General features: G+C 37.5%; 1 non-coding gene across 1 annotated transcript; it reads right to left on the bottom strand.

Moving 5' to 3' along the window:
• Positions 1 to 11,476: 11,476 nt before the first annotated feature.
• TRNAF-GAA (transfer RNA phenylalanine (anticodon GAA)) lies at positions 11,477 to 11,549 on the bottom strand. The gene has a single exon. It is a non-coding gene; the product is annotated as a tRNA-Phe (tRNA).
• Between the last annotated feature and the right edge of the window lie 543 nt (positions 11,550 to 12,092).

Here is a 12,092-nt window from a genome sequence, read left to right as displayed (position 1 = left end):
GAACTTACAACCTAGTGGGGGAAACAACATGAAAACAAACAAATACAAGCAAGTTACATACAGGATAAACAGAAATAATTAACACTGGGGAGCCACTGGAATTAAGAGGGGTTGGAGAAAACTTCCCGTAGGGCTTTAATTGGTATTTAAAAGAAAACCTGGAAGGTCAGTAGTATGAGCCGAGGGGAGAGACCGTTTAGGGCATGGTAGACATTAAGGAAAAATGCCTGGAGTGTAGAGAATGCCTTGTTCACGGACCAGCCAGATCAATGTCACTATGTGGAAGTTCGTGTTCAGGAATAAGACTTAAGAAAACTGGAAAGGTAGGACGGAGCTAAGTAACAAAGGTCTTTGAATGCCATAGTATTTCATATTGGAGCCTGAAGGCAATAGGAAGTCACTGGAATTTATAGAGTAAGGGGGTTACTTTATCGGACTTGAGCTTTAACAAAATCAATTTGGAAGATGGATTGGAGTGGGTAGAGATATAAGGCAGGCAGATACATCAGAAGGTTACTGCAATAATCCAGGCATAAGGTGATGAGGGCCTGGACTGAAATGACCATAATGTCAGAGGAGAGAAGGGAGCGGGGGCGGGGGTGGGGTGGGGGAGGTGTTGCAGATGTAAAATCCACAGGTCTTGTCAACAGACTGGACACAGTGGGTGAGAGATAGTGAGGAGTCCAGGATGACTCACAGGTTTCAATCAAGAGGTAATGAGTGCCTGCTAGCTATGTTAGCAGAGAAGGGTTTATATTTGAGATATGTTGTGAAACAAGAAGATTTAGCAACTAATTGAATATATAGGATGAGTGAGAAATTGACGCCCAAGGATGACGCCCAAGTTGCAAACCTGAGTAACTGGAAGGATGGTGGTGCCCTTTGAAGCCTCCAGCAGAGGAAAGCGTGAGATTCTGGAATCGATTCAGATAGTTGTCCTCCCAGTTTCCCTCTGGCTGTGAAGGTAGAGAGCAGCTTTCCTTCTTTCTCCTAGCCTCCAGCCCAGCCCAAGTTTATTACCAGTTCCATGGCGCAGAAATCTTCTGCATCCATCCATGGTTCTTTTGGAGCACTAGGGGCTTTTGTGGCCTGTGATTCCCCCATTCCTAAGCTACAATCACTGACACTTCTCTCCCAGCCAGGAGGAGACTCCCACTTATCTACTCATTTGTCTGTCGCTTCTCTATCTTCCACCAGAGCTTGGTTAGAAGAAGCCAGAAGACTCAAAAGAGTCTAGCTAGGCCCCAGAAAGCTAGTGTTCCCAAGGGCAGAGCCTATATTTCCAGCCTTCAGTCTGGAAGTCTTCTCTTATTGCAGTTTCCCCACTCAGATAAGAAGAAAAATTTGAGACCTTTAAGTTAGACTGATGCATAAGAGAAATGAAAGCCACTCTGAACATACACCCCATAGTTATTAGATTGATGGGCAATGATGATGAAAACAGAAAATGACAGTTAGAGGGCTTCAGGAAACAGGAACACCAATGGAGTTGTGAATTGGTCTATCTATTCTGGAAATCAATTTAGAGCCAGCCCCCCCCCATTATAAAATTGTGCCTACCCATTTTTGGCCTAGCTACTAGGCTTATACTCTCAAAGAGATAAAATAAAGAAGAAAATTACTTACTCATATGTACCAAAATTAAAGCAGTGTTTTTGTAGTGGCAAAGAACTGGAAATTAAAAAAGTGTCTCTCTATTATGGAATTACTGAGCAAATAATGATATGTGGATGTTGGTTTCAAAGATACTGGAGGAGTTTGCCATTTCCTTTGCAGGCTGATTACACTTAAGGAAACTGAGACAAGCAGGGTTAAGTGAGTTGCCTAGGGTCTTACAGCTAATAAGTGTCTGAGGTCACATTTGAACTCAGGCTGGTAATTTATCTACTGAACGACCTGGCTGCTCTATAAATGCTCACATGGAGAATTTGACAATCAACTGTCTCTCTTGGCCATTTGAGGTGGCTCTGGCACATAAGAAATCACAAGAGGAATGATTGCGGAGAAACTTGGGAAGACTTCTAAGAACTGATGCAAAGTGAAATGAGTAGAACCAGGAGAACAATTTATAAAATAACAACACTGTAAAGAAAAACAACTTTAAAATTCTTAAGAATTCTGATCAATATATTAATCAACCACTGACTGATTCTAGGACCAGGGAGGAAGCTATCCACCTCCTAATAAGGAGGTGATGGCTCAAGATGCAGAATGAGACATACATTTTTTTGGACACAGGTAATGTTGGAATTGATCTTGCTTAATTATGCATATTTATTACAAGGATTTGTTTGGTTTTTCTTTTTCAACTGGGAAGCGATAAAATAAATGTTCATAAATTATAATATAAATTAAAATGAAATTAAAAGTTTAAAAAAAAATCCCACAGCCAACATGGGAATTTGTTCTGCTTAACTATATTTGTTACAAGGACTCTTTTTATTTGGGGAGGGGGTAGGAGGACAAGGGAGGAAAGGGATATGCAGAAAGGAAAAGAAAAGAAAGAAGAGGAAAAAGGAAAGAAAAAACTGGGTCATTGAAGCATAATTTTTTAATATAGAGAAAAGAACAGAAAGAAGGCCAGGAAAAAAAAAAGCTCAGACAATCAGGACTGCTTTGGAAGCTACAGGTTAATTATAGACTTTAAAAGGCAAGTAAGGTGTATGTAACAGTTTTTCCCCCCACATATAATCTTCTTTGTTCTAACATATACATGTATATATACACATATGCAAGTATTCATTCTATGTTGTTTTAAGTTCAGAATAAAAATTTATTTAAAGGAACAGGAAAAGAAATAATTTGGTGAGGGTTGGTGAAAAGGCCACTAAGATATTTAGATTAATCATTTATAGGGAGTCAACATAGGATAGTTAGAAACAAGGGCATCATTAAAGCTGGAATAGACCAGGGTTAAAGTCCCAACTCTGATAAAACTGCCTGTGACTATGATTGGCTGGAGTTTCTAGGCAAGCTCTTCTAAGTTCTCCCGCTACAAACACTAAAATATACTAATACAGACTAGTATACTAATACAGACCCTGCAACTGTTTGAGGTAATGAGTATTTCAGTCTTAGAAACTCATGGATTAATAGGGGAATTGACCAAGGGAACCCTGTTCAATTGAGTCCCAACTGATGAAATTACAGGATTTAAATAGGTAGGTAAAAGAAACAAGGAGATGGCTAAAGTTTTCTCTCTTTGAGACTTGAAAAAAGTCCCAACTTGCACCTTGTAAAGGATGCAGGACAGGGTGATCTATTCATAGTTTGTAAAGGAAGTGCAATGAAGTATTTACACTTATTTTCACCTTTAGCTGTAAAGAAATCCAGGGGACAGCTGGATTGTAAAGTGGATAGAACTCTAGCCTTGGAGTCAAGAGGACCTGAGTTCAAATCCAGCCTCAGACACTTGACACTTACTAGCTGTGTGACCCTGGTCAAGTCACTTAGCCCTGGTTGCCTCACCAAAAAGCAAAAAAAAAAAGGTATAAAGAAATCCTCAATCAAATTTGATGGAATTATGAGAGAGTTAGCCATGGATCTCTGAAGGATTAGCTATACCCCTGGTGACTTTTGAAAAGCCAGCTGGTCAACTCTTCAAGCCAGTGTAAAAAAAAGACATCTCTGATAATCAAGGGAGCCCTCATTGACAGTGGAACAGAGAAATGACTATGGAGAAAGCAAGTAGCCCTGGAGAAGGAATGGCTCTTTGCCTTTTCCTTTGCAGTAATGATGTCTTGCATGGGAGGACATGCTTCGTTCAGCAGAAAAGAAGTCTAGACACAGGAGTGGGAATTTGTAGTCTTGAGGCCACATGTGGCCTGGAGTCAATAGGTTGCCCACCCTTGGCCTATAGAGAGAACCCAGCATGAGCTGCAAAGAGAAGCAGGCCTAGGAAGCCCAACTGAGTGATGTGACCTACCCAGCAGAGACTCTCCCTGCCTTCCCTTCCTTCCCCCCAACCCCATCTTGCCCTAAACTACAATGATAAAAGAAAAAGAGGGGGGGGGAAAGGGTTTGCAGTCATGGAGATGTGAATTACCTTGCTGGGTATGCCAAGTGTGTGCCTGCTCGTTCCACTGACAATCCATGTGTTTGTGGAAAAATACACTCCAGGTGTATGGATGGATGTTTTGTTTCTACAGTTCATGCTATGCCATTTCAATAAATCTCTTTGGTTTGAGATAATTGTGTCAAAACTAATGATTGAAGTTAAGCACATTATGGAAGCTCAGAGGTTTGTGAGCTATGATTCTGGAAGTGCAAACTCACAGAGTACCCAACCTAGCATTCTGTGGAAACCCAAACCATGAGTTCAATTTGAGGGATACCTTGGAGGAAGTGTTTTCTATGAGAAAAAAAAAGCGGGCATACCCTATCAGATATGGATTGGGAAGACCTGAGTTCAAATTCTGTCTCCAACATTTTCTAGCCATGTGACACTGAACAAGTGTCACCTCTTCCTGCCTGAGTTTCCTCAAATGTGGTATTAGAAGGTTAAATTCCATGGCCTCTAAAGTCCCTTCCAGCTCTAAATCTATAATTCCACAATGCAGAAAAAATGAAAAATTGACCTCATCTCTGTTCAGTTCCCTTCAGATCTTGTGGTGGTAGAAGAGTAGTGAAGAAGGCAGAAGATACTAAGGAAACAGAGCTTTTCAAAGCATCTACAGACATGAACTTAAATGGTGCTCTGAGTGAGATCCCTGTCCAATAGTATAATTTGACATAATACTGGAATAACTGGATCATAACAGCATTTACAATCTGGCTATAAATAAAAAAGATTTATTCAACAAGCATTTCTTAAACACCATTATGGCAGGTGCTCTCCTAGGTGCTGGAGATACAATGACAAAAGGAAATTGTCCCTGCCCTGAAGGTGCTTATATGCTGTTAGGATTTCCTTGGGGAAAAACAAAAGGTACACATCAAATGAAATACAAAATAAATACATAGTAATTTGGAGAGGGGATTAGTATCTAGAGCAGGGGTGGGGAACCTGTAGCCTCAAGGCCACATGTGGCCCTCTAGGTCCTCAAATGTGGCCCTTTGACTGAATCCAAACTTTATTGTGAAGCTCTTTATTCTTTATTGTGAGAATCATGATGGGCTTCTTGTAGGAGGTGGCCTTTGAACTGAGCTTTGAAAGAATTCTATAAAATGGAGATATAAGAAAGTTGCAAAAACTAGAGGAAAAGATAGCTCACAGATTTTCCTCGGTGAAGCAAATAAAAGAGTTGGTCTTATCCACTGATCAAAGACAAGAAACGTTTTCTGGAACATTTATCATTTTGTCTTGCATTGTGTATGATAAGTCAAAGAATACTATCAAGAATACTACCAAAACCTATTACAGCAGACTAGGAGAAAGACAAAAATCTTCTAAGAACCTGATAAAGTCCTCTAAATTAAGTAAACATATGCTTTAATCTACAAATCATTGCGCAGGAAATTTTTATATTTTTTCCAATACATGTAAAAATTTTTGACATTTGTCTTCTAAAATTTTCAGTTCCAAATTCTCTTCCTCCATTTCTCCCTTACCCCCTCCTTTAGAAGACAAACAATTTGATATAAATTATACTTGTATAGTCATGCAAAATGTATTTCTAGATTAGCCATGCTGTAAAAGAAAACACAGACCCCCTTACTTCCCCCCCAAAAAAACCCAAGAAATATAAAGTTAAAAAATAAGCTTTGATCTGCATTCAGGCTCTATCAGTTCTTTCTCTGGAGGTGGATAGCATTTTTCATTAGAAGTCTTTTGCAATTGTCTTAGATCATTGTCTTGATCAGAGTAGCTCAGTCTTTCACAGTTAATCATTGTGCAATATTGCTGTTACTGTGTATAATGACCTCCTGGTTCTGCTCACTTCACTTTGCATCAGTTCACGTAAGTCAGGTTTTTCTGAGAGCATGTAGCTCCTCATTTCTTATAGCATGGTAGTATTCCATCACATTCATATACAAAAGTTATTTAGCCATTCCCCAATTGCTGGGCATCCCCTTAGTGTCTAATTCTTTGCCACCACAAAAAGAACTGCTATAAATATTTTTGTACATATAGATCTTTTTCCTTTTTTAAAAAATATCGTTGGATACTGGCCTACTAGTAGTATTACTGGGTCAAAGAGTATGCACAGCCCTTTGGGCATAGATCTAAATTGTTGTCCAGAATGGTTGGATCAGTTCACAACTCCACCAGCAGTACATTAGTGTCCCAATTTTTCTACATCCCATCCAACATTTGTCATTTTCCTTTTCTCTTATATTAGCCAATCTGATAGGTATGGGGTGGTATCTCAGAGTTGTTTTAATTTGTAAAATGCTTGTTAGATAAAAAACAATCTACAGTCTTTAGCCTCTTTCATTCTTTCTTTTTGCACCATACTTTCCAATATATTTGGTGGTGTCTATGAAAAGGTAGCCTAGGAAAGGACTGAAAAATTATAATAGAAAATATGATCACCAGTCAAGAAACAAAAGCTTTCAAAGGCTTATAGACTATATACTATTGATACCTCTCAGCATATAATAGAAACAAATTAATGAGTTATTAAACATTGTATTTAGTGATCAGATCTAATAGAAACAACATTTCATTGGTAAATATTCAAACTACCATTTGGAGGACTGCAGTCCAAACAGATTCCTTTCTATCAATCAAGCATCCCTTTGGCACAAGAAATCTGGTTCTTATATATTCATTTGAAAATCTTCAGGGAAAATTCTAGAACATACTTCAAACTGTAGGTTTTACACTAAAGGTAAAATTCAGGAAGAGAATATTTATTAAAGATTCATTTTGTGATACAGAAATCATAAATGGTTAGTTTCATATAGTTTTAAGGACTTAAAGAGAATATAAATAATAAATGTTCAAGCAATTGAGAATAAACTAAATTTTCTCTTGCTATGTATATGAATATAAGTGTGTTCTATTTCTTACAGCATGGCAATATTAGCACATCAGTTATTTTGCTTTAATTATCAACTAGTAGTTTTTAAATTAGAGGCCTAATAAGTTTATAGTTGAGCCTTATGAGCTACTTAATTTTTATTTATCTATAAATTTGAGACCCATTTTGCTTCTAGAACCTCATGAATATTTTCATCACAAAAAAAAATTATTTGGAGACTGAACATTGTGATCACAGAATACCATCACAAAAAAAATTATTCCCCAAATTAAGGAAATAACAAAATAACTTTTTATTTTCAAATCAAGCATATAGAGTATTGACTTGTTAGAACAAAGACATAAAATCATTACCCAATTAGAAGGAAGCATAAATGTGAGAATAGGATATGCCATACAGTTAAAACAGCACTAATCTGATCTACTTAAGCAAGCTATTGACTCCCAAAATGGAAATGGATCAAGGTACTGATACAGGTATGGACTATCACCATTTGCTATGAGAAATGGAAGTTTAGTCAAAGTAAAGCAATTGCCACAGTAAGAAGGCAAAAATAGCATAGGAATTTCCCTAACCAGCAAATATTCTTGTTGATTAGAAAGATGTAATAGTCAAGGACAAGACTATTTAAAAGTATAAACTATGCAGTTAATTTCACAATTTTATAAAAGGACACACCAACATGCTGAGACTGGAGGGGAAGAGAGAATGATACATTGGGAAATGTGATGTCAAAACACAGCATATCTATACAATTTATTTTTAAAGCACAAAAATGTTGAAAGAGCTGTGAGTTAGTCAAACAATTCTGGGAAACAATTTTTAATTATAGGAGGAAAAGTCACTAAATTCTTCATACCCTTTGACTTAACAAGGTTATTATGGGTGTATATCTCCAAAGAGAAAAAGACAGTTCCCACATATACCAAAATATTTATAGCCAAACTGAGTGGCTATGAATAACACAAAAAGGGAAATAAAGTGGGTGCCAAATCACTAAGGAGTGACTGAAGAAATTATGGTATATGACTATAAAGGGATACTGTTTGAAAACTCACAAAACATTAACTTGTTCAATGCTTTTCATAATTTCTAATCTCAGTGGTTCTATGCCCTTTTCTTATTATCAATGTTAATACATAAATTTGCTTCTTAGAAGTTTATAACTGAGAATGCTATCTTTCCTCATTTGGAAGACTGTAAATAAATTAATATTGCTTGCTATAGAATGTATATTCAAAAATGTATGAATGTACATCCATGCATAGCTTTATTAATAAATAAGGCTTTCATCACCTTATTAAGATCTTTGTGTATGAGAAACTTATTCCCCCTTCTGTATGGAATCTAAGTTAGCCAGATAATTTTCATGTACCCTATAAATGTTGTCACTTTTTTTTGCTTTCACTCCTAAAATGATCCCAGATCTCCCATTCTTCCCCTCCCCTCAAAAAACATAGCCCCAGTTAATGCTCTTTCCTGACCTCATCCTCTGCTCCAAGAAAAAAGTATTGGTGCCTCCCTATCATGAAGAGATTTCTAATCCCCTTATTCCCCTCCCTTTTCATCAGACTTGGAAGTCACCTGACTTTCAGGGAGTTTCCAGCCCTGGAAGATCTCTCTTTGTAGTATCAGAGAGTAGTGTTAGTTCCTGAAACACTTCCCAAAACAATTAATTTTTTCATAGTAAAGTGATTTGCGATGATTTCTCTGGGAGTTTATTTCACAGTCAGCTCATTTTTCTGGGGGGCATAATTATTGCTATGATACAATAAGGATTGAATGTAAATCCAAAAGAAATTTAGTACTATTTTTGGAGTGTAAGAGGAAGGAAGAATGAGTCCTGGTTCATAGGACTGGCTCATAGTACCCTTCTTTATACAGCCTTGCACTCTCCTTTGAAGAGAAAAGTTGAGATTCTTCTGGTTAGGGACACGTGTCCTTACATTTTGTCCTCTGTAGGAAAAAAAAAAAGAATGCATGTCCAAATTCACCAACTGCTTACCTCCAAGATGCAAAGGAGGATTCTATTATCTTTCAGAATAGGAACTTAGTCAGGTTCTATTGTTAAAGGTTAGGGGCTTCAGCCTAATTTCTCTGGCATAGGTCAGATATAGACACTGAACCCTGAGGGCTCAAAGAGGAGGCTGACATCTTCTATTTATGGTCAGGAACTAGAAACTCCACCTTGAAGATGCCACAGTGGGATCTCCCAACACAATTCCGTCATTTAGCTGGAATTTCATTTTGCCCTTTTCCTACGGAAAATCCCTGATACCAAGTCCACTTTCAGCCCCTTCTCTAGAATAGTGGGGAGAGCTACAGAAAAGGAGATAGGAAAGTGGAAATTCTCTCTGCCATTGCTTATTGGTGCCTTCTCTGCAACCTACAGTCTTAGAGAGTTTTCCAGAGCAAGGAGAGGTTAAGCAACTCACCCAGGGCCACAGACATGTGTTAGAGGTGTGATTTGAACCTAGGTCTCCCTAGCTTCAAGAGCAGCGTTCTATCCTCTTTTCCATGTTGTGCATACATTCGTATTTCAATCGTTAAACAGAAGGCAAAAATTCCTACAGCAAAATTAGTATAAGTACAAAGTTTACATTAATATTTTTTTATTTGCTTATACAGAATGGCAGCAATGCTAGTATCTGCATATCTTTAGAGAAGTATCTTGCCCAAACCAATTACTCCTTTGACTCCTCTAAGGATTTCCCCCTTTCAGTTGGGTCAAATGTGAGCTCAAGAGATGCCTTTTAAAATGTAGATTAGTCAAAGACATCCCACTACTAGTTTGGTCACCACAAACAAGACAAATTCTCTTAGTTCAGGGAATCAAGATCATTTTCTGAACTAGACTCAAAACTAATTTGATTTTTCATTCAAGTGAGACCAGGGATTTTAGAACTGGATGCTGACATATAATTTATTTTTTAAAATATTTCTTTAATTTTCCTAAGTGAAAAATGGACCTTAGTAGATGTATTCCCACATTTTTCTCCCTTCATACTCTGACTTCCTCTGTAGCCATTTGCCACCCCCTTTTTGTCCAAATCCCAAAGATGGGTCCCTGGAGTAGGACAGTTATTCCCATGGAAATTATAGTTGAAGTAAGAAAATGTGAATAGTGAAGTGAGTAGAACCCAGAGAACAATATATATGATAACAAGAACATTGTAAAGAAAAACAGTTTTGAAAAATAAGAATTTTGATCAATTAAGTGGTCAAAGGATATGAACAGGAAGTTTTCAAAAGAAATTAAAACTATCAATAATCTTATGAAAAAAGTTCTCTAGTCACTAACAATTAGAGAAATTTAAATGAAAACAACTGAGATACCATCTCTTACCCATCAGATTGGCTCACATAACAGAAAAGGAAAATGACAAATGCTAGAGGGGATGTAGAAAAATGGATACTCTAATGAATCGTTGGTGGAGTTGTGAACTGGTCTGACCATTCTGGACAACAATTTGGAAGTATGCCCCAAAAGCTATATAACTGTGCATACATTTCACCCAGCAATACCTCTACCAGGTCTACTCCAAAGACATCAAAGAAAAAAGGAAATGGACCCATATAGGTGCAAAAACATTTTTAGCAGCTCTTTTTGTGGTGGCAAACAATTGGAAATTGAGGGCAAGTCTATTAATTGAGAATGGCTGAACAAATTGTAACATATGATCATGACAGGATACTATTGAGCTATAAGAAATGACAAGTAAGATGGTTTCAGAAAAGCCTGGGAAGAGCGGCTGTGAAGTGAGCAGAACTAGGAGAACATTGTACACAGTAACAGCAATATTGTAAAGATAATCAGTTGTGAAAGATTCAGCTACCCTGCTTAACATAACAATTCACAATTTCAAAGGACTCATGATGAAAAAATGCTATCGGCCGCCAGAGTGAGAACTTATGGACTCTATGTGCAAACTGAAGCATATTTTTTCTTTTATTTGTTTTTCTTGCTATATTTATTGGCAATGAGGCTAATGTGGCTAATGTGGAAATGATTTTCAGGAATTTATAATGGACATCTTATTTCTTGCCTTCTCAATGGGTGGTGGTGGAGGTGGTGGAGGGAGAGATAGAATTGGGAACTGAAAATAAAAATGTTTTTAAAAAAGAATTCTGATCAATACAATGACCTTGGCTGAACCACAGTGATGAAACATGCTCCTGACAGTGTATCTCCTGACAGTGAAGTGATGAACTTAAAAGTTCAGAATGAAGTATTTGTTTTGCTTCACTATGTATATTTAATATAAAGGTTCCATTTTTTCTTTTTCAGTCAGCACGGGCTGTGTGTGTGTGTGTGTGTGTAGAATTAGATACTTTTTATTGAAAAAATACAAACTGCCCAGGTGTCACTTTCTAATTTTCTCGCAGCTTCCGGTTGCGTTTAGGAAAACAAGAAGGGACGCTTTTCTAGGGTGTGGAAGCAGGGCAAGTTAGAGCAGCTTGATGTGGAATGGGATCGTGACTGGGTGGTGCTAAACCTCGATGGAAGAGGCAGAGAATCTGAACACTTAAAACATCACCCACCAACTCATTGCCGAAACCCGGGATTGAACCAGGGACCTTTAGATCTTCAGTCTAACGCTCTCCCAACTGAGCTATTTCGGCTCTGGTACAGAGGAAAAAAAACACTTAAAAAGACTTGCTTCTCAAATATTTCTAGACCTCAATAATATATCACAGGCTGTAAAAGAAATTAGTCTGAGTGCAGAGAAATCTGCAGTGAAGACTCTAGACTAGTGGAATAGTTCTTATGAACTATCTTTGGTCCTATTCTGTTCAACATTTTGAATGTAGCTTGACAGCACATGATTTTCAAAATTTCAAATGAGAGAAGTCTATGAGGGACAGTTAAAATGTCAGATGGCAAAGCTATTGTTTCCAAAGATCTCTACAAGTTGGAACCTTGATCCGCATCTAAAAATATGGACTTTATGTAAAGTTTTACATTTAGGTTAAAAAAAATGGAACCTGGGAGTCAGAAAGACCTGAGTTGAAAGGTGAACTCAAACATTTAATAGCTTCAACTCTAGGTAAGTTACTTAAACCACTTTCTGCCTCTGTTTCTTTATCTGTAAAATGAGGATAACATCTATACCCCAGAACTGTTGTGAGGATAAAATGAGATAATATGCGTAAAGGGCTGTATAA

Source organism: Phascolarctos cinereus, unplaced genomic scaffold, assembly GCF_003287225.1.
Source record: "Phascolarctos cinereus isolate Bilbo 61053 unplaced genomic scaffold, phaCin_HiC Scaffold_4;HRSCAF=312, whole genome shotgun sequence".
Lineage (NCBI taxonomy): Eukaryota > Metazoa > Chordata > Mammalia > Diprotodontia > Phascolarctidae > Phascolarctos > Phascolarctos cinereus.
The sequence above is the reverse complement of the archived record's forward strand: the minus strand, read 5'-3'. Positions and strand labels throughout refer to the sequence as shown.